The 24,476-nt window shown below is 39.0% G+C and overlaps 1 protein-coding gene across 2 annotated transcripts in view; it reads left to right on the top strand.

The window, feature by feature from the left end:
- Nucleotides 1–24,476, top strand: part of LOC135111515 (uncharacterized) — a 716,663-nt gene that overhangs the window by 652,007 nt on the left and 40,180 nt on the right. The gene's annotated exons all lie outside the window — the stretch shown is intronic.

Below are 24,476 nucleotides of genomic sequence, written 5' to 3'. Positions count from 1 at the left end.
GTAGGCAGGAAATTAAAGCAATAGGATGGTAGTTTGATGTATTAGAAAGGTCACACTTTTTAGGAACAGGGTGAATGTAGGCAAACTTCCAGCAAGAAGGAAAGGTAGATGTTGACAGACAGAAATGAAAGAGTTTGACTTGGCAAGGTGCAAGCACAGAGGCACAATTTCAGAGAACAATAAGAGGGACCCCATCAGGTCCATAAGCCTTCCGAGGGTTTAGGCCAGCAAGGGCATGGAAAACATCATTACAAAGAATTTTAATAGGGTGGAGGAGAGGGAGAAACAAGCCCAGAATCGTCCAAGGTAGAGTTTTAGCAAAGGATTGAGCGAAGAATTCAGCTTTAGAGATAGATGTGATAGCAGTGGTGCCATCTGATTGAAATAAAGGAGGAAAAGAAGAAGCAAAGTTATTGGAGATGTTTTTGACTAGGTGCCAGAAGTCACAAGGGGAGTTAGATCTTGAAAGATTTTGACACTTTCTATTAATGAAGGAGTTTTTGGCTAGTTGGAAGACAGAGTTGGCTTGGTTCCAGGCAGAAATATAAATTGGATGAGATTCTGGTGATGGAAGGCTCAAATACTTTTTGTGGGCCACCTCTCTATCATGTATGTATAACATGAGAACAGGCTGTGTTAAACCAGTGTTTGGAAGGTTTAGTTCAAGAAAAAGAGTGAAGAATGTACACCTCCATGTCAGGCATTATCACCTCTGTTATGCGCTCAGCACACAGAGACAGGTCTCTGACATGGAAGCAGTAGTCATTCCAAGGAAAATCAGCAAAATACATCTTTAGGTCCCTCCAACTAATAGAGGCAAAACGCCAGAGACACCTCCACTTCGTGGGATCCTTAGAAGGGATTGGAGCGATAGGACAAGATACAGATATGAGATTGTGATTAGAGGAGCCTAGCAGAGAAGAGAGGGTAACAACATAAGCAGAAGAATCAGAGGTTAGGAAAAGGTCAAGAATGTTGGGCATACCTCCAAGATGGTCAGGAATATGAGTTGGGTGTTGCACCAATTGCTCTAAGTCATGGAGGATAGTGGGGTGTCAAGACACTTAGCGTCGATACCAGAAGAACAGTCTGACTTGGGGACATTTGTGGTCCGCTCCCCAGATGGATACTCCAAGGCTAGTAAAGGAGTCGCCATGATAATTTTGAATTTTCAGTGAAAGGTGTGTTTGTAATTAGGTGCTTGTAGTTTTTGTGTGAAGGAAGAGAGTTGTCTTCAGAGGGCAGGCTGTAACTGCTCCCTTGTGTTGTGAGACAATGAGAAACGTTCAGTGAGATCACAATGGGTTTAATGATAGGTTTACAGCACCCCCTGATCCAGTGCTTTAGACCTCATTGGGAGTAATTATCATTTCGGCAGGTGCCTACTGCCTCCTCCTTGTGGCAATAATGATGAACCACCAACTTGGCGAATTAGGAACACACACCGTGTGCTCAACACACAGACCACCACCAGCGGCCCAGTGATAACCAGAATGTTTGTAGAGCACTTCCATAACACATCAAAGCTCCAACCATATGGATAACAACCCATACACATCGACTGATGACAAAACCCGCATCTTCACGGTCATCCAGCCCAACCACCACCCACCAATAACAGCAATATACAACAGTCACATGAATATGGCAAACCACCGCCAACCTAAGTACATCAACCCTCAATGTGAGAGTGGCAACGAAAATTACTGCTTGCACGGCAGACCAATTAACCCCACCTGGTGCTCACTCCACCTGACAACAGCTGACTGTCGATGGTGACAGGCTGGTGGGAATCACGCCGTTGCCTCTGCCAGGCCACCACCTTATCAGTAGGCAGGATTGCCAAATATACAAGTGCACCTAAACCCTCGTCTGGGTACTTCCTCAACCCATGCCACGATTTAGCATGTTTTATTAAATATAATGGCAGATTTTTCTGCAATAAAGTGAGATTTTCTGCTTTCTAAAAATAATTAGGTTCCAATGAAAAAAAAAAAAAAGTGAACTCATGATAATTGAATCGCAATAAAGTGGGGTTCAATGTGTGTGTGTGTATGTATCTATATATATATATATATATATATATATATATATATATATATATATATATATATATATATATATATATATATATATATATATATATATATATATATATATATATATATACACACACACACACACACACACACACACACACACACACACACACACACACACACACACACACACACACTGTATTTGATGGCTTATAAGAAGCACCTTTTTCCCCCCAAAAAAAGTCTCAGACAATAAACCTGCGTGTTATAAAGCCAGCTTTAGGGCAGTTGCCAGTGTTAAGTCTGTGACAATAGTGGCCCTTAAATCAAACCCCAGACATCTTCACACATGTAAACAAAGTGATGATCGCTTCTACATAAAAAAAAAAAAAAATCTTTTTTGCAACATAAGTGTATAGCAGGACGTACTTACTGGTAATTCACATAAAATAACATCAGTCACTGACGATGCTTACATTGCACGTACCAAAACAAAATCAGTCACCAAACTTGGCACCACACGCAAGATTCACTGCATTCCTTAGTATGATGCCATTATTCCTTGAGGTAAGGTACCCATTCAATAAAACTGAAATTGCACCTATCTTTTAACTTACCATGTATACATGTTCAACAAAACTTGAAGCTAATGAGAAACTATTGCTTTTTAGAAAATAGCTTACTACCTAAAAAACAAGATTTCATAAGTGAAGAGAGCATCAAACAAACTTTATTACCCCTCTGGGCTCTGACAGTGTCACTGCCTACGCCATATTTGTTCACGTCACAGCAGGATTGGCTTAAGGACCAGTTTTGATAGATCCCAGCAAATATTATATATATATATATATATATATATATATATATATATATATATATATATATATATATATATATATATATATATATATATATATATATATATATATATATATATATATATATATATATATATATATATATATATATATATATATATATATATATATATATATATAATTTTTTTTTATGTAAAATATTGGGATCTAATAAGGATCTGAATACATATGAGGGAGCTTCAAATGTCAGATGAAACCCTTCATTTCTTTTTCAGAGCTTAAACCCGCTTATTTATTTATTTATTTATTCATTTTTTCAATGCCTGCCCAAAATGAGGTGCGTCCTATAAGCCCATGCACCTTATAAGCCGTTAAATATAGTGTATATATATATATATATATATATATATATATATATATATATATATATATATATTATATATATATATATATATATATATATATATATATATATATATATATATATACACACACACACAGTAGGGTACACAACATTGAACATGGTTCATTTTGGTGTAGCATTCAATATGGTAAATGTGCGGTATGACAACTGAAAAATCTGTGGAAAAAAAATTGGTTCCAGGGAACCTGGAAATAATAATGAAAAATAAATAAAATAAAATAGTTTTCGAAAAAAAAAATCAAATTCAGCACATTTACACTACTACATTTGTGATAACACACCAGATATCTACAGTCCCCTCTTGAGGTTTGTGCCTATTATAGTCCTAAATTGTTATCATCCCAAGTTTTGTGCATTATCCCCCACAATTTTCCCACAGTTTTGACAAGTACGAGTATAGGTCACATTCACCTACTGTCGGCATCATGCATATACATGCAGTAAATTTCACCTAAGTCCTCTCTCTCTCTCTCTCTCTCTCTCTCTCTCTCTCTCTCTCTCTCTCTCTCTCTCTCTCTCTCTCTCTCTCTCTCTCTCTCTCTCTCTCTCTCTCTCTCTCTCTCTCTCTCTCTCTCTCTCTCTCTCTCTTAAAGTAAGAACAATCCTAAGGATTGCTAAATAGAATGAGAATGATTGAGAATGAAAATGGAATTACATATACAAGAGTGAGAAAGAGTGAGGAAGGATGAAGCAAAAATGACAAAATGAATGAGAGAGAGAGAGAGAGAGAGAGAGAGAGAGAGAGAGAGAGAGAGAGAGAGAGAGAGAGAGAGAGAGAGAGAGAGGTATCAGTCTCTTGTCCCTTATCTCAGACAGATAAGGGGAAAGGGAGGTGACAGGGAGGGAGGTTTGAGACAAGATGAAAAAGGGAGAGGAAAGGAAAAAAGGGAGAAGGGGACAGGCAGCATATAGGTTAATAGCATTTCACACAGCTGGGCTGTGTTCAGCAGCATAACTCAGGCGGCCCGGTTGATCTGGGTTGCCCAAGTCACCCATGTGAATGGTTTTGGGAACCTCCCGGGATACTGTAAACAAATCATTGACATTGCCATGGAAACGGCCACATTTTACCCAACTCTGTAGCAGTAAACATATGGCTGGCGTTTATCCACTTGGTGATTTGTATTACAGAACACTTGCTGTCCTCGACAATGAGGTTGATGATCCGTTACTAATATCATTAATTACCCATCCCATTTCCTTTATTTTCATTTTTATATACATTTAAGACTCAGTACTTTACTTACTAGTGCATGTCATTGCATGTATGTGGATAGTATTGTAGTCATCTGCAATAAATGAGCAAGTATAACACCAACATAAGTATGGTTGAGCAGCCATTTTTGTTGTGACGTTATCACAGCACAGAGCACACCACCTCTTTGCTTTGAGTAACCTGAGTCACCCAAGCAGGCAACCTGAGTCATGCAAAGAGAGCATTTAGTTGAGAATTGGGCGACCTGTGTAACCCAAGTCACCCAGCTCAGCGCACTGCTAGTGAGATAGTCTTGGAGGCTTAAGTTTGTTATTCCGATTAAATCTTTATTAAAAATTACAGTGCTCACACGAGTTCATGTTGCCAGTTTGGTTCAGTATTCTCAATATTTATTAAAATTCTAGTGTTCACACAAGTGATGAGCTCTTTATCCCAGTTTTGGTTCACTATTCCTATTAAATATTTATTAAAATTCCATTGCATTATTGTTGTTGTATGTTATAATGACCATGCATTATTGTGTACTCTATGCATATATATATATATATATATATATATATATATATATATATATATATATATATATATATATATATATATATATATATATATATATATATACAGTCAAATCCCTCTTATCCGGCATCAACGGGACCGCCGGATACTTGAAGCATGCCGGATACTTGAATAGAAGTGAAATTATATCCACAATCACCACCCTACGCTCACGCATCTTACCATAACAAAGATCAGCTGATCGCTGTGCCACGCGTCGCCACCCGCGCTGCCACCTCACACTCACCAACACACAATACTACTGTACTAACATTCTCTTTAATACTTTCCTCTTATAAATAAGTTGATGGGTTACAAAAATAAAGTACATATACACTTATTTACTTTATTGAATATTAGCCAACATGTATAGCATACAATAAAGATATGAAAATGTACGAGTGTTTGTGACACTTTTTCACTCCCCACACCTCTCATTCAACAGCCTCCGGGTCATCAACATCATCAGATTCTGTACTTGTTTGTCCCACTTCTTTTCCCTTACAAGCTACTTTAAAATAGTTTCTAATGTCTCCTTGTTTGCAGCTCCTTTGCACCAAAAACTCATTCTCAGTGCAGTGAAGGGTCATAACATCTCGGGTTGACATGTATGTGCACTGCTCAGCAAATCTGACAAAGCCAGCTATGTGTTTCGCAGCCTGTTCCCAAGTTACTTTAGGCTCATTATCATCATCATCATCATCACTACCATCACTAATTTTCTCTAAATGATCTTCTACTACAGCGTTGATAAGTTCCTCGTCTGTGAGAGTGAATCTTACAGCCTGATTTTCGTCCACGTCCACCCATTCCTGTAACGCTTCATCTGTCACTTTATCTGCACATTTCCCACCATTTCCCTCAGCTTCCTCACCACCGAATTTTTCATGCCACCTACAAACCCTTCAAACTCCTCATCATCCTCATCATCACACATCATCAAAGGGTACAATTTGCGCCAACATCGCATCATTGTTTGCCTTTTAACGTCTAGCCAAGCAAGTGAAGCCATGAATATCGCATCCTTAACATTAAACTGTTTTTGGAACTCGGGGATTGTGCTGCCCTCCTAATTAATCATAATTTAATCGATTTTATGAGTAAACATTGATTTTTTTATTGATTTTAAGGCTCGGGGAAAAATGTGCCGGATACTTGAAGCTGCCGAATACTCGAATGCTGGATGAGAGGGATTTTACTGTATATATATATATATATATATATATATATATATATATATATATATATATATATATATATATATATATATATATATATATATATATATATATATGAGGCATTCAGTTACATAATGACATAAGTGCCAAAATCTAAGAGTGGAGAAAAACGCAGTTAAAGTTTGGCAACATACGTAATGCGATAACTTTTTATTGGAATGAGCTAGGAATCTCTATTTTTTTTTTTTTTTTTATTGAAGCTCAATGACTGCTTTCTATTCAGCATGAAAACATTGAACATTACACAACGCATTCTGATTAGACATTACACAATGCATTTTGCGTGTTACAACATTAACTGACTTTTTCTCCTTTTTTTGTACACATTTCGAGAAAAATGTCTAAACACACCCCATTTCACCCGTTTTCATTTTTTTTTTCAAATCATGCTATTTTATAATTATGTGTGTGTGTGTGTGTGTGTGTGTGTGTGTGTGTGTGTGTGTGTGTGTGTGTGTGTGCGTGTGTGTGTGCTTGCTTGCGTGCGCACATTAATGAGAGAAAAAAAAAAGTCTTACAAAAATCTTGCCATAATCTAAGATAAGGCATTTTCAGTAGTGTCACCAACAAGTCAAATGCTTGGCTCGCAAGGCAAACGGAAGCATACATGCCCAACAGAGCGTTTGCCTGTCCAGGCCCAAAAGGCAAACAACCAAACAGCGAATAGTAGAACATCAGAACATCATTTAAGTTCCCATAGGAATGTACTTTGAAGAATAAAATATAGAATAAAATTCTTTTTGAGACCGAGAAAGTTGTTGTATAAAGAAATATTTCTTTTCTTGTCATTTCACATCAAAAAGAGCCCGAAAGTGGCATAAGGCAAGGGAAAGAAGAGAAGACGATGCATTTTCTGGTGATATTTCACATCTTTTTGACCAAAAGGTGTTTTGTACGACTCCATTTCGTGGCTGTGACTTTAATCCTGGAGCAGTGCTGCTTGTTTGTGTGTTAGTGCGTTTCTTGCATCGTCTCTTAACATAATCCTGTGTGTGTGTGAGGAAATATATATTTTTGCAATATTACAGTTGAGATGAAGCTAAAGCAGGGAGAAAATTATAGTTGGCTAAGAACTCATACATGTAAACTCTAAACATGAGCCCATGCTGCTGCCACACAATTCACATGCCTCTCCTCTGCTCTGTCTGTTGCTACTCTGAAAAGCTCCTCTTCCCAAGAAATCAGACCGAGAACCTTAAGTAATGGAAGACTCTATTAATACCTCTTCCTGTATCTTACGAAACTACTACCTAAAAGTCAACTGAGCAATGTACAAGACAGTTTTTCCCAAGGGTGATGGCACCTATCGTCTATCAAACACTGCGTGCTGTGCAGGACCTCTACTGAAAAACGCTTTTATGTTGCTGGCAAGGTGAACTTCAGAGCGTATAATTGGCACTGTTGATATGGGTGACTACCTTCCAAAGGAGAGGGGTTACCACCATGTTGGGAGCTGAATTTTAACGTCTGCCTCAGCGCCCTAGACTGAGGAAGGGTTGAAGAAAACCATGCTATGAATAACCAATTTTCACCAGATCACTATGTAACTGAACACCTCATATATATATATATATATATATATATATATATATATATATATATATATATATATATATATATATGAGGTGTTCAGTTACATAGTGATATATATATATATATATATATATATATATATATATATATATATATATATATATATATATATATATATATATATATATATATATATATATATATATATATATATATATATATATATATATATATATATATATATATATATATATATATATATATAGTCATACCTCGTGATTCAAAATGTCCTTCAATTCGAGCATCTCCCATTTCGAACAGGGTTGGTGAACAAATTTTGTCATCCAATTTGAACACAAACACCTGTTCAAGTAACACCACTCAGTCAGTCCCTCTTGCATCCCTCCTCATCCTTCCCTGATCCTCTCTGCCATCCCTCTCCATTTCCTTCCTCCCTCCCTCTCTCTCTCTCTCTCTCTCTCTCTCTCTCTCTCTCTCTCTCTCTCTCTCTCTCTCTCTCTCTCTCTCTCTCTCTCTCTCTCTCTCTCTCTCTCTCTCTCTCTCTCTCTCTCTCTCTCTCTCTCTCTCTCTCTCTCTCTCTCTTGCCCCATGTACTTTCCTTCCCCATATGTCCATTCCTCTCATTGTTCCTTTCCTCTCCCTTCCTCTCTCATCTTGTCTCAGACCTCCCTTCCTCCCTTATTTGTCAGAGATAATGGACAAGGGAGTGATACCTTGCTCTCTCTCTCCCCTCATTCATTCTGTCATTTTCGCTTTATCCTTTCTCACTAGTATAATTCCATTTTTCATTCTTAATAAGTCTCATTCTATTTAGCAATTCCCAGGATTGTCCTTACTTTCACAGAGAGAGAGAGAGAGAGAGAGAGAGAGAGAGAGAGAGAGAGAGAGAGAGAGAGAGAGAGAGAGAGTGAGAGTGTTTGTGCAAAAAATAAAAACTGTGTACACTACAACAACTGTTTTCAAGACTGAAGAAAACAGGAACTTTCGATGTCTCATCATTTTGAGGTTGGTGTTTACTTACAATGTTATTTTGCATAAAATTATAAGGTCGTTGTTTTTGTATATGACATATAGGGCAACCAACTTTTTTGTGTCTTCTTTATGATGATTCAGGTGCTCTCATATAAGCCAAAATATAAAGTACTCCATGATTACTTTTACTGTATTTTTTTCTTTATATAATTTAGCTATTTTCATTCAAATCTGTATTCAGGGCACAACATAAACAAATAAAAAAATTGAGGGATTTTGGGACCTGAACATATTAATTCTTATTACAATAATTTCAGTGGGATAAATTGCTTCCCAGATGGAACAGCCCAAAAAAAACAATTAAGTTTAAATCACGAGGTACCACTGTGTGTGTGTATTTACCCTAGTTGTACAGTGAAACCTTGGTTCTAGAACTTGCCGAAATTCATTTCTGAATGCCATTCAAAATCCAAAATGTACAAAAACTGAAACTATTTTCCCCATAGGACTCAATGTAAAATGGATTTATCCATTCCCAGACACCTAAGCAGCCTATGACAGATGTTCCCACAGCTAAGATAGCTGCTTCACAACATCTTCAGCTCACAAATTATTTATCCAGAAAGGATGTACTGAACGAACTTAGTGACATAGAACTCATCAGAATATAGTGACATAGAACTCATTAGAATATACTGCTTAGACTGTGCAGGTATTCTTTTTTTGTCACCGATCTAGTAAGGGAAGCCTTAGAAAAGGACACAGAAAGGAATAACTCGCTTACTGCCAAAATGAAGGTGATCATAACATCTAGACATCTTACTGCAGGGAAAAGCTACTGGAAAATGCAGTTGTGTAGTAATGATAGCATTGAGGATCACCAAGAGAGCCACAGGTGGCTCGAGATAACTCCTGACTCCTGAGTGCCGAAAACTGTTTGTTTATCGTGAGGTTTTTCAAAGGGATCACATTTACCTTATTTCAAAACTTAAATTACAGTAGAATCCCTCTCATCTGGCATTCAAGTATCCAGCAGCTTCAAGTATCCGGCACATTTTTCCCCGAGCCTTAAAATCAATAAAAAAATCAATGTGTACTCATAAAATCAATTAAAATTCCCACGCAAGGCATACTTTGTCCCCTCGCCACCAGAGCGCACTGCTTCGCGCCACCCGCGGCCCACTGCATTGTGTTTACTCAGTGACTCAGTCCCGCGTGTGCACTGTTTATCGCCTGACGCCTTCATCATGCCTAAAGTTGTAGAAAAGAGGAAGCGTGTTGTGCTTACACTTAAGCAGCTGATCAGATCAGCTGATCTTTGTTATGGTAAGGTGCATGAGTGTAGGGTGGTGATTGTGGACATAATTTCACTTCTATTCAAGTATCCGGCAATATTCAAGTATCCGGCACGTCGGCGGTCCCGTTGATGCCGGATAAGAGGGATTTTACTGTACTGTCTTACACTCTGTGTCTCTCCCAAATATATATAAATGAAGTAAATATTTATAGAAATTATAAATTAGTAATAAACAGCAGCTTTTGCTATGTCTTTTAATATTTGAAATCAAGTAATTTTTATTAATTATGGTACTGCAACCAAAGCAATAATGAGTTCTAAATTTTGTACAAAATCCGATTTGTTCGAAAAGTGGGGCGTTTGGTAACTCAGATTCCACATTATTTACCTAGTTGTAATTTACAGGGACTGAGCTATGCTCATGTGGTTCCATCTCCATATCTACACCTTTCCAGTTTTTCCTTAAAGTTGTGCATACTCATGATCAATACTACATGCTCACTTAGCTTGTTCCAAATTTTTATATTTCTCAGTGAGGAACTATGTTTCTTTATGTTATTCAAGCATCTTCCTTTCCTAACTTTTTTTTTGCTGTGGCATTTTGTGTATCTGGTATTTTCTACTTCTCTTAGCAGTAGTTTCTCATTATCAGTTTCTCCCTCTCTGTTCCACAATTTTTAAGACAGTATTAAATCTTTCATTTTTCTTCTTTGTTCCAATGTTGGCAGGTTCATTTCCTTTAACCTGTCTTCATGTGTTAATTCTTCCAGTTCCAGAATTGTCTTCATTGCTATCCTTTGTATCCTTTTAAGTTTTTTTATGTTTCTTCTTGTGTGGAGACCACACTGATTCAGCATATTCCAACTTTGGTCTAATCACAGTGGTAATTATCTTATATATATCGTATATATATATATATATATATATATATATATATATATATATATATATATATATATATATATATATATATATATATATATATATATATATATATATATAAAATGGTGAGAAATACTGGAACAGCATTCCACTACATGGATAAAGATATGATGAGAAAGATAATTACCACTGTGATATATATATATATATATATATATATATATATATATATATATATATATATATATATATATATATATATATATATATATATATAAATATCTTTCCTATATGTTTCTCCAACTGTTGACTACCCTGTATTATCATTCCCAGATCTTTCTCTTCTTGTACTTTTATTATTATATTTCTTTTTTTTTATTTATCATTTTATATGTTCATTTCGGTCACTTCCCATTTCCAAAACATGACATTTTTCACATTACATTTAATCATCCATTTCTTACTCCAATACCAGATTTTATTCAAGCCCTCTTGTAGAATTTCACAGTCTTTGTTGTTTATTATTTGTCTTTGTAATTTTGCATCCTCTGCAAACAAACTCATGTAACTCTTTACTCCATCAGGCATATCATTTATGTAGATCAGGAAAAGTACTGGTGCCAACACTGATCCTACTAGTACTCCACTATCTATTTTTCTTCATTTCAGTTTTGCATATTTTACTACTCTCCTCATTTATCTTCCCTTTAAGTAACTTCCCTTTAAGTAAACATTTTGTTTATCATTTCACTCATGCCTTTTGGGTCTTCATACATTTCATTACCATCTTTCAACCTTTCTAGTTTTTTTTAGTTTAATTTTTCTATTATAAAAATATAAGAACATATGACTCATAAGTGAGATAACAGGGTGCATGTCACCCAGTCAGGCAGTGTAATCAGTGTTTCTGTACGTCTTCTACTTTCGTTCCTGCATAATCTCATGATAAAACTATAAATACATAATGTGAGTGCTAAGTAACTCTTGTAGCTTGGTTCAATCTTGTGTTGACACGATATGTGAAATTAAAAACTACCAAAAATCACTCTAATTTCAACTGATATGCAAGGTGGTTATATGGAGCATTTCAGAGAAGGGAGGCATGATATTTTTGAAAGGTGGTAAGGCTCTCTCTCTCTCTCTCTCTCTCTCTCTCTCTCTCTCTCTCTCTCTCTCTCTCTCTCTCTCTCTCTCTCTCTCTCTCTCTCTCTCTCTCTCTCTCTCTCTCTGACATGGTTATTCCACTATCATCTGTTACTATGATATGAGAGGTTGGGTGAGTGAGTGGCTACATAAGGAGTAATTTCAGGTGGGAGTTGCCATGGCAGTGGACCCTCCACTCCACAACCTACCCAGCCACCCCCACCTGCATCAACTCTTTTACTAGCCACTGAGTTCAAGGTTATGATTGACAAATTCATCACCAAATCTCTGTATACATGCTACCCATGAAACTAGAAGATAAAGGAGAGGGAGGGAGAGAGAGAGGAACAAAGGAAGAAGGATCAATGTAACAGACAAATGATATTGAGAGAGAGAGAGAGAGAGAGAGAGAGAGAGAGAGAGAGAGAGAGAGAGAGAGAGAGAGAGAGAGAGAGAGAGAGAGAGAGAGAGAGAGAGGTCGCAGGGTGAGGACGTGTCCACAGGTCGCTCCGTAACAGAGCTCGCACGTGTTCTCATTTCATCTACAGTTAGCGTGCTCCAGTACCCTCCATGTGCCAGCACACCAACATGACGTTTAAAAATGATGGATAATAGTGTACAGTGCAGTGACGGAGATTCAGTGTTTTAACAATGATCAGAGCTGTGAGGCCACAAGGGTTACTGTGACGATTCCCCCCAACAACGTGGTCTCATCTCGTCTGCAGTCAGCATGATCCAGCCCCCCCCCCCAACCTGCCAGCACACCAACACATGACATATAAGTGTACAGTGCAGTAAAGGAGATACAGTGTTGTGACAGTGAACAGTGTTGTGTGGATATAGGGGTTACCATGACGAGTCCTGTCTCCGTATCCCTCCCATTACTGTGCTCCCCTTCACAAAGGAAGGAAATCCCCTGGGAAATTAACCCCAAGCTGCACCCACACTCCCTCCTTCCGAAGCAATTAACTCTGGCGCCAAGAGCCTGACCTGACCTAACTGACCTGACTGCACTCAACCCATCCCTAGCATCTACCACTGCAGCTGTCACCACCACTGCTGAAACTGCACAGAAATGGTGGATCACAGGCCCATCAGGAGGCAAAACCTTCCCGGGTATTGCCCTCAGAAGTGGTGTGTTGTCTGTGGGAAGGCTGCAGTCAAGAATGCACCTTACGTCAGATGCGAAGGCAGAAATGACTGCTCCAATGTCTGCCACTCATCCTGCCTCGGAGACCATGATGTCTACATGTGTGAAGACACACAGGAACTATGGAGGTTATGCAGCATTGAAGACGCTGTAGTTTACTTCCCTCTGGTTCCTACCAAAAATGCCCCCACCACACTGGCCACCCCCAACAAAAGCAACGATGGTGGCGATGCAGGCGCAGACATAGAAGTGGATGAGCGGCAGCACTACAGGGAGATGGATAAGGAAGATCTCATCTCCTACACCCTATGCCTACAGAAGGAGGTAACAAACAAAAATAACATAACTCAGTCCCTCATGCTACTAAGGGATTGGATTCTTGATAAACAGACATACGTGGTAGAACTCCATGAGCTCATGGAGGTCCTCATGGAGTGTAAGAAAGCAGACGCGAGTCTTCAGCAGTTCTTTTGCGACTACTGCTACTCCCTCCTCCATCCTGAGGACCTGGGAGAACGTGTGTGCCTCCTTGGATCACTGGATGGCAGTGGTGGCAGTCTGGGAGGCTTAAGCTTCTCATAAGAGTAATGGATGCCTCCACCACAGTGGATGCACCCCCGACCACCACCACCACCACCACCACCACAGCGGCTGCACCCCGCCCCCAACCACCACCACCACTACAACCTCACATAGCACCAACACCACCATTACCACCAACAACAGTAGCAGCAGCAACAGTAACAACAACAGCTGCGCCACACCTGATGGAGGCACTGTACTTCAGGTTGGTACTTGCAGACAACAGTGGGCTTCTCCTGTGTCACTTACCACCCTCCAAGACAAAGACGAGCTCCACTAGACTTCCTGACGGAGGAACTCAACACCCAGCTCCAGCATCACAAGTGTTCTCATGTGATGATAGTTGGGGACCTGAACTTCCACATAGAGCAGGATGCCTTCAATAATCTCCTGGCAGTTCAGGGCCTGACCAACCATGTCACCTTCCCTACACACAAGCAGGGACCCTGTGGGTGACAGACCTACCCAAAGTCAGCATCAGCTGCCAGCAGCTAGGACCAGTGGGCAGCTCAGACCACTTTGCCATGCTGTCTTAGGTCAAGCTGCTAACAGTGAGGGAAAGATGCTATCCCGTGTACCGTCTGGCTTTGGAACAGGGTGAACTGGCCATCCATGAAGCAGGACATGGAGAACATGGACTGGGAGGCCCTTCTAATAGGAGATGCCGAGACCAAGGCACACGCCCTCACCACCAGGCTCCTTGCCTTCCATCAGCAGCATGTGCCAGCCAAGTGTATCTCTTCTGGCCTGGTGATCCCACCTGGTTTGGTTTTCGCTGCAGAGCATCTGCCGAGGCCAAGCATGTTGCCTGGGTAAGGTACAAGCAACACCTGTCACAGAGGAACAAAACGCTGCACTGGGGAGACTGTAAGAGGGATGACATCCATCTGCAGATGAGCGAGGAATCAGCTAAGGGAGGACAGAAGGCGAAAGCTCAGTGGCCCAGGTGTTGGCAACAAGACCTGGTGGAATCTGGTAAAGGAGCAGCAAGGACATGTCACCACGAGACTCTTCCTCCACTCACCAGACCTGACAGATCCACCACCATGAGCAGTGCAGACAAGGCCACACTCCTCGCTAAGCTTTTCGCCAACAAGATGAAGGTTGATCACATGGCACAACCTGTACCACAGCTGGCTCCAGAAACTGACTGCACTGTCACCACTGTCTTGGTGATGGCAGAGCAGGTTGAGTGGCTACTTGGTGCTGTGGATGTGGGTAAAGCCACAGGCTTGGATGACATCAGCCCACGGGCTCCTCAAGCACCGCAGTAGAGAGCTGTCAGCTCCTCTCACCACCATTTTCACATCTTACCTTAGGGAGAAGAAGTGGCCCTCAGTATGGAAGGAAGTGTGTGTGGTCCCAGTCCACAAGAAAAATTCAAGGTCTGAGCCCAGCAACTACAGAACCATCTCCCTGCTCTCAGTGGTGGGCAAGTTGCTGGAGCAAATAGCATCTGCTGTCATCTGCCAACACCTGAGCGAGAACCACCTCCTCCCAAACAGGCAGTTTGGCTTCAGGTCTGGCCAATCCACTGCAGACATCCTCCTCATCCTCTCCAAGGACTGCCAAAATGCCATGGAAGAAGGCCTGGACACCCTTGTGGTGACCCTGGACATTGCTGGGGTTTTCAACAGGGTCTGGCATGCAGGGCTCATTGAAAAGCTTCGTGCCAAGGGTGTCCAAGGTGACCTGCTAATGCTGCTCAAAGATTACCTCCAGGGCAGGACCCTTCAGGTAGTAGTCAATGGGCAGTCATCACCTGTCCAGGCCTCAGTTCCACAAGGTTCTGTCTTGGGCCCAGTCCTATAGAACATATACATTGACGACCTCCTCCGGCAGCTGTCATCTGTGGCAGCATACACCGACGACTGCACATTTTCCTGCTCCTACTGCTGCCTCGACAGTCAGCTTGCCATCACTGAGCTGAACAGGCAGCTTGGACTGGTGGAGCAGTGGGGAAAGATGTGGCAGGTCAACTTCATTCCTGAGAAGATGCAGGCGATGGTCATCTCGCAGTCCCAAGGTGCCTCACACACAGTCTCAGGACAGCTGTGTTTTGGAGACAAGAGCCTGCCACTCCAGGATTACATCAAGATCCTGGGCATGCCTGTAGACTGCGGCCTAGACTTTGATCACCATATCGGTGTTGTCGCCCACCAGACCTCTCTCTGAGTTTCTGCCCTGCGCAGGATGGTGAACATCTTGATCCATGGGGGAATCCTCACGCTGTGCAGGGTACAGATTCGCCCATGTATGGAGTATGGTGATCTGTCTTGGATGTCGAGTGCCACCACCCACATGCAGAGACTGGATGTTGTGCAGCAGCAAGCCCTGCACTTGGTGCCCACCGATGAGGACCAACAGCACCCAGCACCAGTAATGTCACTGTAGCACTGCCGGGACATGTCGGCACTAGTGGTGTGCCACAAAAGTCAGGTGCAGAGGGTTCCTCACCTTAAACCCATGAGACTGCTGCCACATACAGTGCAGAGGTGCACCAGAGGTGTGGCCAGTAGCAACGAGCTAGTGAAGGTGCCTCAGTCCTCGCTCTAGCCAACACCAGCGCATCTACACAGCCAGGACTTCGCAGCTGTGGAACATGCTCATGATGGCCACGCCCCAAGTGCAGGACATGTCCACACATCAGATGAAGCTGGCAGCCCACAGGTGGCATAGCACACACCTGCCCCCCACTTGCGCTTTAATTTTGTCTTGCATTAATATATCTCATTATTCTGTATTATTATCTTAATGTTAATTATGTACAGTGTTATTCCCTGTAAATAATACTATCATAGGCTTTTTAAATAATTCCATATTCAACATGGAATTTTAAGCCTTTCTGTAAATATTTCTTTATAGAAAAGAGAGAGAGAGGAGAGAGAGAGAGAGAGAGAGAGAGAGAGAGAGAGAGAGAGAGAGAGAGAGAGATGAGAGAGAGAGAGAGAGAGAGAGAATCATTGTAACAGACTGTAGTATGATTATAATGACTCAGAGAGAGAGAGAGAGAAAGAGAGAGAGAGAGAGAGAGAGAGAGGAGAGAGAGAGAGAGAGAGAGAGAGAGAGAGAGAGAGAGAGAGAGAGAGAGAGAGAGGAGAGAGAGAGAGAGAGAGGAGAGAGAGAGAGAGAGAGAGAAAGAAGGATCATTGTAACAGACTGTAGTATGATTATAATGACTCAGAGAGAGAGAGAAAGAGAGAGAGAGAGAGAGAGAGAGAGAGAGAGAGAGAGAGAGAGAGAGAGAGAGAGAGAGAGAGAGAGAGAGAGAGAGAGAGAGAGAGAGAGAGAGAGAGAGAGAGAGAGAGATCATTGTAACAGACTGTAGTATGATTATAATGACTCAGAGAGAGAGAGAGAGAGAGAGAGAGAGAGGTTGGGGAGGCAGGCAGCAGCCAATCAGGAGTTAGCCACTCATAGTATCACAGCAGTGGGTAGGGGAGGGCCAAGAGGGCTAGCTAACTACCCTCTGTGAAATAAAAACCTTGCAATTTGTGGTAAATATGCACTGCAGTGTGCAGATAAGAGCTTATCATCTTACGTGACTGGGTGCACTTATTGGGTGTATGATTGCTTAGTGCTTACAGTGGACTCTACAGACACATCCCCTGACTTTATAGAAGACCCTGACAAAGATTTGGCAGATGTAATAGGTGATGAAGCTGGTCTTTCCATGGAATTTGAAAGTGATGAGGATGTGGACAATGACGTAGATTATGAAGAGTGGCTTCTATGGAGAAATAGCAAGACATTAGTAGTTAGACCTTCAATTTTCTGACTAGTATGATGCACAATATTGGAAATCATATCAGATGTTAAGAACAAGTCCCATGCCATTTCTTCTTAATTTACTGACCTTGCATCTCCAATCAAACATTCTACAACACCGGATATGTTCACAGTTGGTTTACCTTCTGCACTATTGCCTCATATTATGGATTTCTCAACATCTGAGATTTTATATTCCCATAGCTCACCTGGTAATACATAATTATCATATTTACTTTCATCTAAACAACTGGTCAATGAATTAACTAACTTGTTCCTTACTAATGTCTTATTATTTCTCTGTAGGAGCCACTCTTCATAATTATTAAGAGCGGCTCCTATGGAGAAATAGTAAGACAGGTTAGTTAATTCAGTGACCAGTTGTTTAGAAGCTTGAGGTCAGTAAATCCAGAAGAAATGGCATGGGACTAGTTCATAACATCTGATATGATTTCCAGTATTGTGCGCCATACTAATCACAAAATTGAAGGTATAATTGCAGAAAATTTTCAGAGGCCTTCAAATAATGATAAACTTCCATCACACATCAGGATAACAGATTACATTGATTTTTTTTTTTTTTGGGGGGGGGGGGTTTACTGTATGCACATGGTTTATTAGGCCGAAACAAATACGAAATGCTTTTCAGAGAAGAGTTTGGTCATCCTGTATTTGGTACAGTAATGTCTGTAAATAGATTTGGAGTTTTACACGCAAACATAATTTTTGACAACGTTGATACCAGACCTCGGAGATGGCTACATGAACCAGTTTGCTGCAGTCAGGGATCTCTTTAAAAATTTTAATGACCATGTCTGTTCAGTGTTGGAGCCAGGAGACTTCTTGACCATTGATGAAACTTTATATTCTTGTAGAAATCAAATAGGATTCAGGCAGTACAGTAAGAGCAAACCTAAACAATATGGCGTGTTGTATAAATTTGTGAACACAATAAGAATTCCATTCACCTTCGGGATGATAGTATACTCAGGTAAACTTTCTGGAGAGCCTGGACCCCACTACATCCATGGCTCACTTCCAACAGTGAAGATTCTTGTAAGTCAGATACAAGAATATATTTGTAGACCTTAGTGGTAGTCTAGACAGACTGTGTACCAGCCTAGAGTTGAGAAGAAAGGAGTGCCTTCAGACACAAGGTATTCCTGGCATAGGTACTGTAGATTGCATGAGAAAAGGCATACTAACAGAGATAAAAGGCAGTCACTGGAAGGGAAGAAGTCATACCAGGAGTACTGGACTAAAGATAATGAGGAAATGATTGAATTTTCATGTTGTACTCACCAAATCACCATAATGATATTTAGGAAAACCAAAAGTAATGGTAAGAAAAAAAGTATTGCTTCTTAGTGCAGTTCCCCCTATAATATTAGGAATTACCAAGGATGATGGTGCAAGAAAGCCAACCTTACATAAATTATATAATTTTGCTAAGGGAGGAACTGACATAATAGATGAAAGGATAAATTTTTATACAGTGCACAATTAATCTTGCATATGGACAGGGAATGCCATAGCATTTTTTGCCTGCATTGTTATATAGATATATTATGTAGCCAGTGTAAAGGTATATTCATTACACTTTTATTTGCTGACAGAGGCTATTAGCCTGCAATGTTTAATGCATATAATGTATATGTAGTTTATGTAAATGTATATCTATTGTACTTTTCTTTGCTGACACAGGCTATTAGCCTGTAATCAATGTTATATGGATATATTATACAGGTTATGTAAAAGTTGGAGATTTATTTCCTGACAGTGGCTGTTAGTCTACAATGTTATATAGGTATACATCACTTAAGTAAAAGTATACTTGTTAGTCTACAATGTTATATAGGTATACATCACTTAAGTAAAAGTATACTTAAGTAAAAGTATAGTCAGCAGATTTATCTGCTGACAAAAGGCCTACAATGTTATATGGATATATTATATAGGTAATAATTATAAAGGTTTTATTATAGTTTTATTTGCCGAGAAGGGCTTGTGGTATGTAGAGTGAACTTGTCCCCATACAGCAGAACTTCTGAATTCCATCTACCACTGCTAATAACCTGTGTTGATGTTCAGTTTCCACTGAGAAAGCTACTCAAATAAGAAAATTATATACCTACAGTTACTTGACTTTGAGTAAATGGTGAAACAAGTGTTATTTGCTGAGCTTTCCTCTTACAATAGCCTGTCCTCTGTGTTCTTTGCTAATCAGGGGATGGAATTCCTAGTTAGAAAATACTATACATGTGTTTGTTACCCATTTGTTTGTATGTAGAATTAATGTTCATGCCCTCGCTGACAATGACTGACAAAACTACTGTGTCCTGGATTACACCTAGAGAAGCTCTTGAGATCACTGAATTCTAAATTGGATGAGGAATTGAGCCTCCCATCCCTACATCTATATGCAAATGGTTGCCATTTCCCTCATTGTAATCATGGCAACTTGAGCTATAGTAGCTCGGAAATATTGTCCAGCTTATTGCAGCCAGGCACCATGATAATTTGTTTCTGTAAAACTAAGGTTTGCTTTCTTGAGAAAGTTATAAGTATATATATATATATATATATATATATATATATATATATATATATATATATATATATATATATATATATATATATATATATATATATTATGCAGAGAGAGAGAGAGAGAGAGAGAGAGAAATGGAATAAAATAAATAAAAAAAAAACATTTAACTTAAAACAAGCATCCATTTCAAAATTTATTTTGATATCTAAGTGGCTTCAAATCACAACAGATTCTGCAAAGTTGTAGAAGCAGTCATTGACTTGGTTATCTCATATGAATTTCATTTTGTTTTTGCTTACAATCATGTATAATTACTTTTGAACTATAATTTTGCTGTTGCCTGTTTTGCAGTAAAATTCAACTACTAAATGGAACCACTTTCAGAAGGGTGGAGTTTGGGAAAGTGTTTGGGGGATACATGTGAGTTGGATCCTTGGCATAGATCCTGGTAACACTTTTTCTGTGGCTAAAACTCGCTTAGGAAGCAGGTATTCATCCATTGCAAACCCACAGTAGTATTCGTAACATCTACCTTCAGATTCATAACTCTCTCTCTCTCTCTCTCTCTCTCTCTCTCTCTCTCTCTCTCTCTCTCTCTCTCTCTCTCTCTCTCTCTCTCTCTCTCTCTCTCTCTCTCTCTCTCTCTCTCTCTCTCTCTATATATACTCGTATATATATATATATATATATATATTACTGGATAATAATAGTAATAATAATAATAATAATACTAATAATGATAATAATAATAATAATAATAATAATAATAATAATAATAACAACAATGACAACAATAATAGTAATAATGTGTGTGTGTGTGTGTGTGTGTGTGTGTGTGTGTGTGTGTGTGTGTGTGTGTGTGTGTGTGTGTGTGTTACATACTATAAAAATACAGGGTGTAACCCGAAGGTTCCACTTGATGAAAGGTGAAGCCACCGCTCCTGTCAGTAGATATTATCAAACTTCCATAATGATATTTAGGAAAACTAAGCCAACCATGGTGTTCACGAGACATTGCTGCTAACCAAGAACATGATTAAATTACCAGTTCAAAGGAAATCATTGCTCTCTATGTCTCCCTGCACTCCCTTGTTACATGAGCAAGCTTTACATTATTGTCACTCATCATCACCTGCATATTTTTGTATTGTTACAAGTCAAATACCAATAAAATAACAAAATATGCAGATTCTGAGACAGTGACTGATAATTCAGTGCCAGCAACATGACAGGAACAATAGTAAGTTGTGGGAATGGAAAGAAAATGTTTACTCACTTTTATTTATTTATTTATTTTTTTCATGTTTTACACACAGTCTACTGTAACCAATTTATAGAGCTGCAGCAGGTTTTTTTTTTTTTATGGTAGGTTCAGTTTTCCTAATCATCATCTGTTAGCTTGATGCATCATTTCTCTCTCTCTCTCTCTCTCTCTCTCTCTCTCTCTCTCTCTCTCTCTCTCTCTCTCTCTCTCTCTCTCTCTCTCTCTCTCTCTCTCTCTCTCTCTCTCTCTCTCTCTCTCTCTCTCTCTCTCTCTCTCTGTGCAAGTAAGAACAATCCTGAGAATTGCTAAATAGAATGAAACCAATAGAGAATGAAAATGGAATTATATGAGAGTGAGAAGGGATGAAGCAAAAATTACATAGAATGAATGGGGTTGGTGGAGGGAAGAGGGAGCATCACTCCCTTGTCCCTTATTTCTGACAGATAAGTGAGAGGGGAGGTGCCAGGGAGGGAGGTTTGAGACCAGACAAAAGAAGAAAGGAACAATGGGAGGAAGGGACATATGGGAAGGGAGAATAAATTACATGGAGAGAGAGAGAGAGAGAGAGAGAGAGAGAGAGAGAGAGAGAGAGAGAGAGAGAGAGAGAGAGAGAGAGAGAGAGAGAGAGAGAGAGAGAGAGAGAGAGAGAGAGATGGAAGGAGCTGGTGTGGGTGGGAAAGATAGAGGGAGGGAGGGTATGAAGAGGGATGAAGGAGAGGGACAGGAAAGGGACTAAGGGAAGGAAAGAAGGGGTGTAGGGGAGAAGGGAGACTGACTGATTTGGCATCTCCTGAATGAGTGTTTGTATTTGGATTGGAGGACCGTGGAGTGACAAAATTATATATCTGAAAACGATGAGGAAGCTTGGGGGAAGAGTAATATATTCTCTACCCATGCTTACCACAATGGAAACCCAAAAAAACCCATGTTCTGAGGTTTTGTTATGCCAATCAGATAAAAAAAAAAATCCCTATCACAAAATTATGTAGATTACATGGAAATGTGTAAAAACTGATAACTATATAATTATGGAGAAATTCTGAGAACATTGTTTGAGGTCTAAATTTGTTAAAAGACAGTGTTAGTTTCTGGTAGTATGTGATACTGTTAGCAAAAATGTTCCAAAAACAAGTTGAGGGTAGAAAAGAGTGATAAACTTCTAGGGTTATTGCAAAAAAAAATAAATAAATAAATAAATAATTTTAGTTAAGCAAAATGAAGTTGTTTGTATGTGAGGCAGATGCATATTTAAGGGTTGGCATGAACTTGCAAGCAGAGATGCTAATCAGATCTTCTGCTGACAGTTACATGATTTATTTTACCCTGAGTTTATATTGTTACAAAACTTGTCTATATATAAATAACCATTTGTGCCTGTTATGAATTAATTTCTTGCCAGAGATGCTAACCAAATTTTTTGCTGACAGGGAAGATGTAAATTTGCTTTGCCATGTTTTTTTTTTTTTTTTTTTTTTTTTTTTTTTTTTTTTTTAGGTGGGAAAACCAAAATTTAAGATGTAAACAGATAGGTGAAAATGTTTTTTTTTTTTTTCTTTTTTTCATATGTACCAGAAACACCAGTGATATACACACATTTTGATATAACACCTACTTCAGGCTAATTTACTGAAAATTTAGGTGGTTGATGACACGTAAATTAGTTTTTATAAATTATCCACTTGAATTTTATCTCATGAGTTGATTATGGGACATTTTTATTTTTCTCATTCTAGGGATCCCACAACTCCAAGGTGACAGAATAGTGTACTAGATAATCAATTGTTTATTCAGAGAAAAATAATATGAAACATTTGTTTTATATAGATACTTGCATCATTTAAAATTAATCTTTTGTCATGAGATTTTCCAGTACCTTATAGAACCTCGGCTACTTGAAAAGAACAATTCAATCATATCACTTAAAGATAAATGTATTAAGGCATAAACACATGGTTGGTGGCAGCTCTTTTTTTTTTTTAATCTAAGAACCCTCCCCAATCAGTATGACTGTCACTTTATTTGTTTGTCATTCTTTATGTAAAATTAGTGTGGTGGTTAATGTAGTAGTGTATCTGAGTACACGACTACAATGAGTCTTAAACTTGAATCTCAACTTACAATCAGACTTTTCTCAGTTTCCTGTCTTTTAGTTCCCCAACTGCTGAAGACACAATTAATTTCAGTTTACTGCAGGTTTCAAGCCCAGAGAAACATAAAGGGTTGTGCCAAGAAGGGTATTCAGCACAAAATCAAATGACCATACAGGAACAAGCTGAAATGTTGTGGCTAACAGGAATAAGCTGAAAGAATATATGAGACATCTTGTGCAAAAGGGGGCTTATGCACTGGAATGATGATTTTCGAGTTAGGGCTGGATCTCACTCAGTGGAAGCATGCAGCAGCCGGTGGTGAAATGGAATTTTTGGTTTTCGTCTCAATATTCATAGTACAGAGGATTGAGTGTTGTGTATTTTTGCATGGGAAAGTAGGAAGAAGGTAGCCAATATGAGCAGCAAGAGGGGCAGGCTCCGAAGCGGCACCCATCCGTTTGGTGTTTTATGGTATTTTTTTCTATACAGTACACTTTTTATACAAAAATTCCTATCACATGTTATTAAATACTTTGAGACCTCTCACTTGATTTCCAACAAGTTAAGTTTATTTTTTTCTTTTTATTTATATCTTATGTTTAATAAAACCATAAAACACCAAGAGCAGAAAAACACCATTAAAACACACAATTATTGGAATATTAATTTGAAATTTAAACTCCTTAGTTATCTATAGTTCTTTCAAAGTACCAAATATGAATAAAATCAGATAACAAGTACTCATATATATAAAAAGTTTGGTATTTTTATGGTGTTTTATGAGGAAAATGTCATTATTTCATGTAATCACCAATTTCATTAAATTTAATGATTCAAAAGGTTTCCATTGATGTATATATAACACATTATGTTTGCATTGATTCTAGTATGATATTATGTTTCTTTGACTTTAATACCTTAAAACTCAAAACA

The sequence above is a fragment of the Scylla paramamosain genome, chromosome 22, assembly GCF_035594125.1.
Source record: "Scylla paramamosain isolate STU-SP2022 chromosome 22, ASM3559412v1, whole genome shotgun sequence".
Taxonomy (NCBI): domain Eukaryota; kingdom Metazoa; phylum Arthropoda; class Malacostraca; order Decapoda; family Portunidae; genus Scylla; species Scylla paramamosain.
This window is presented reverse-complemented; position numbering and strand designations above follow the sequence as displayed.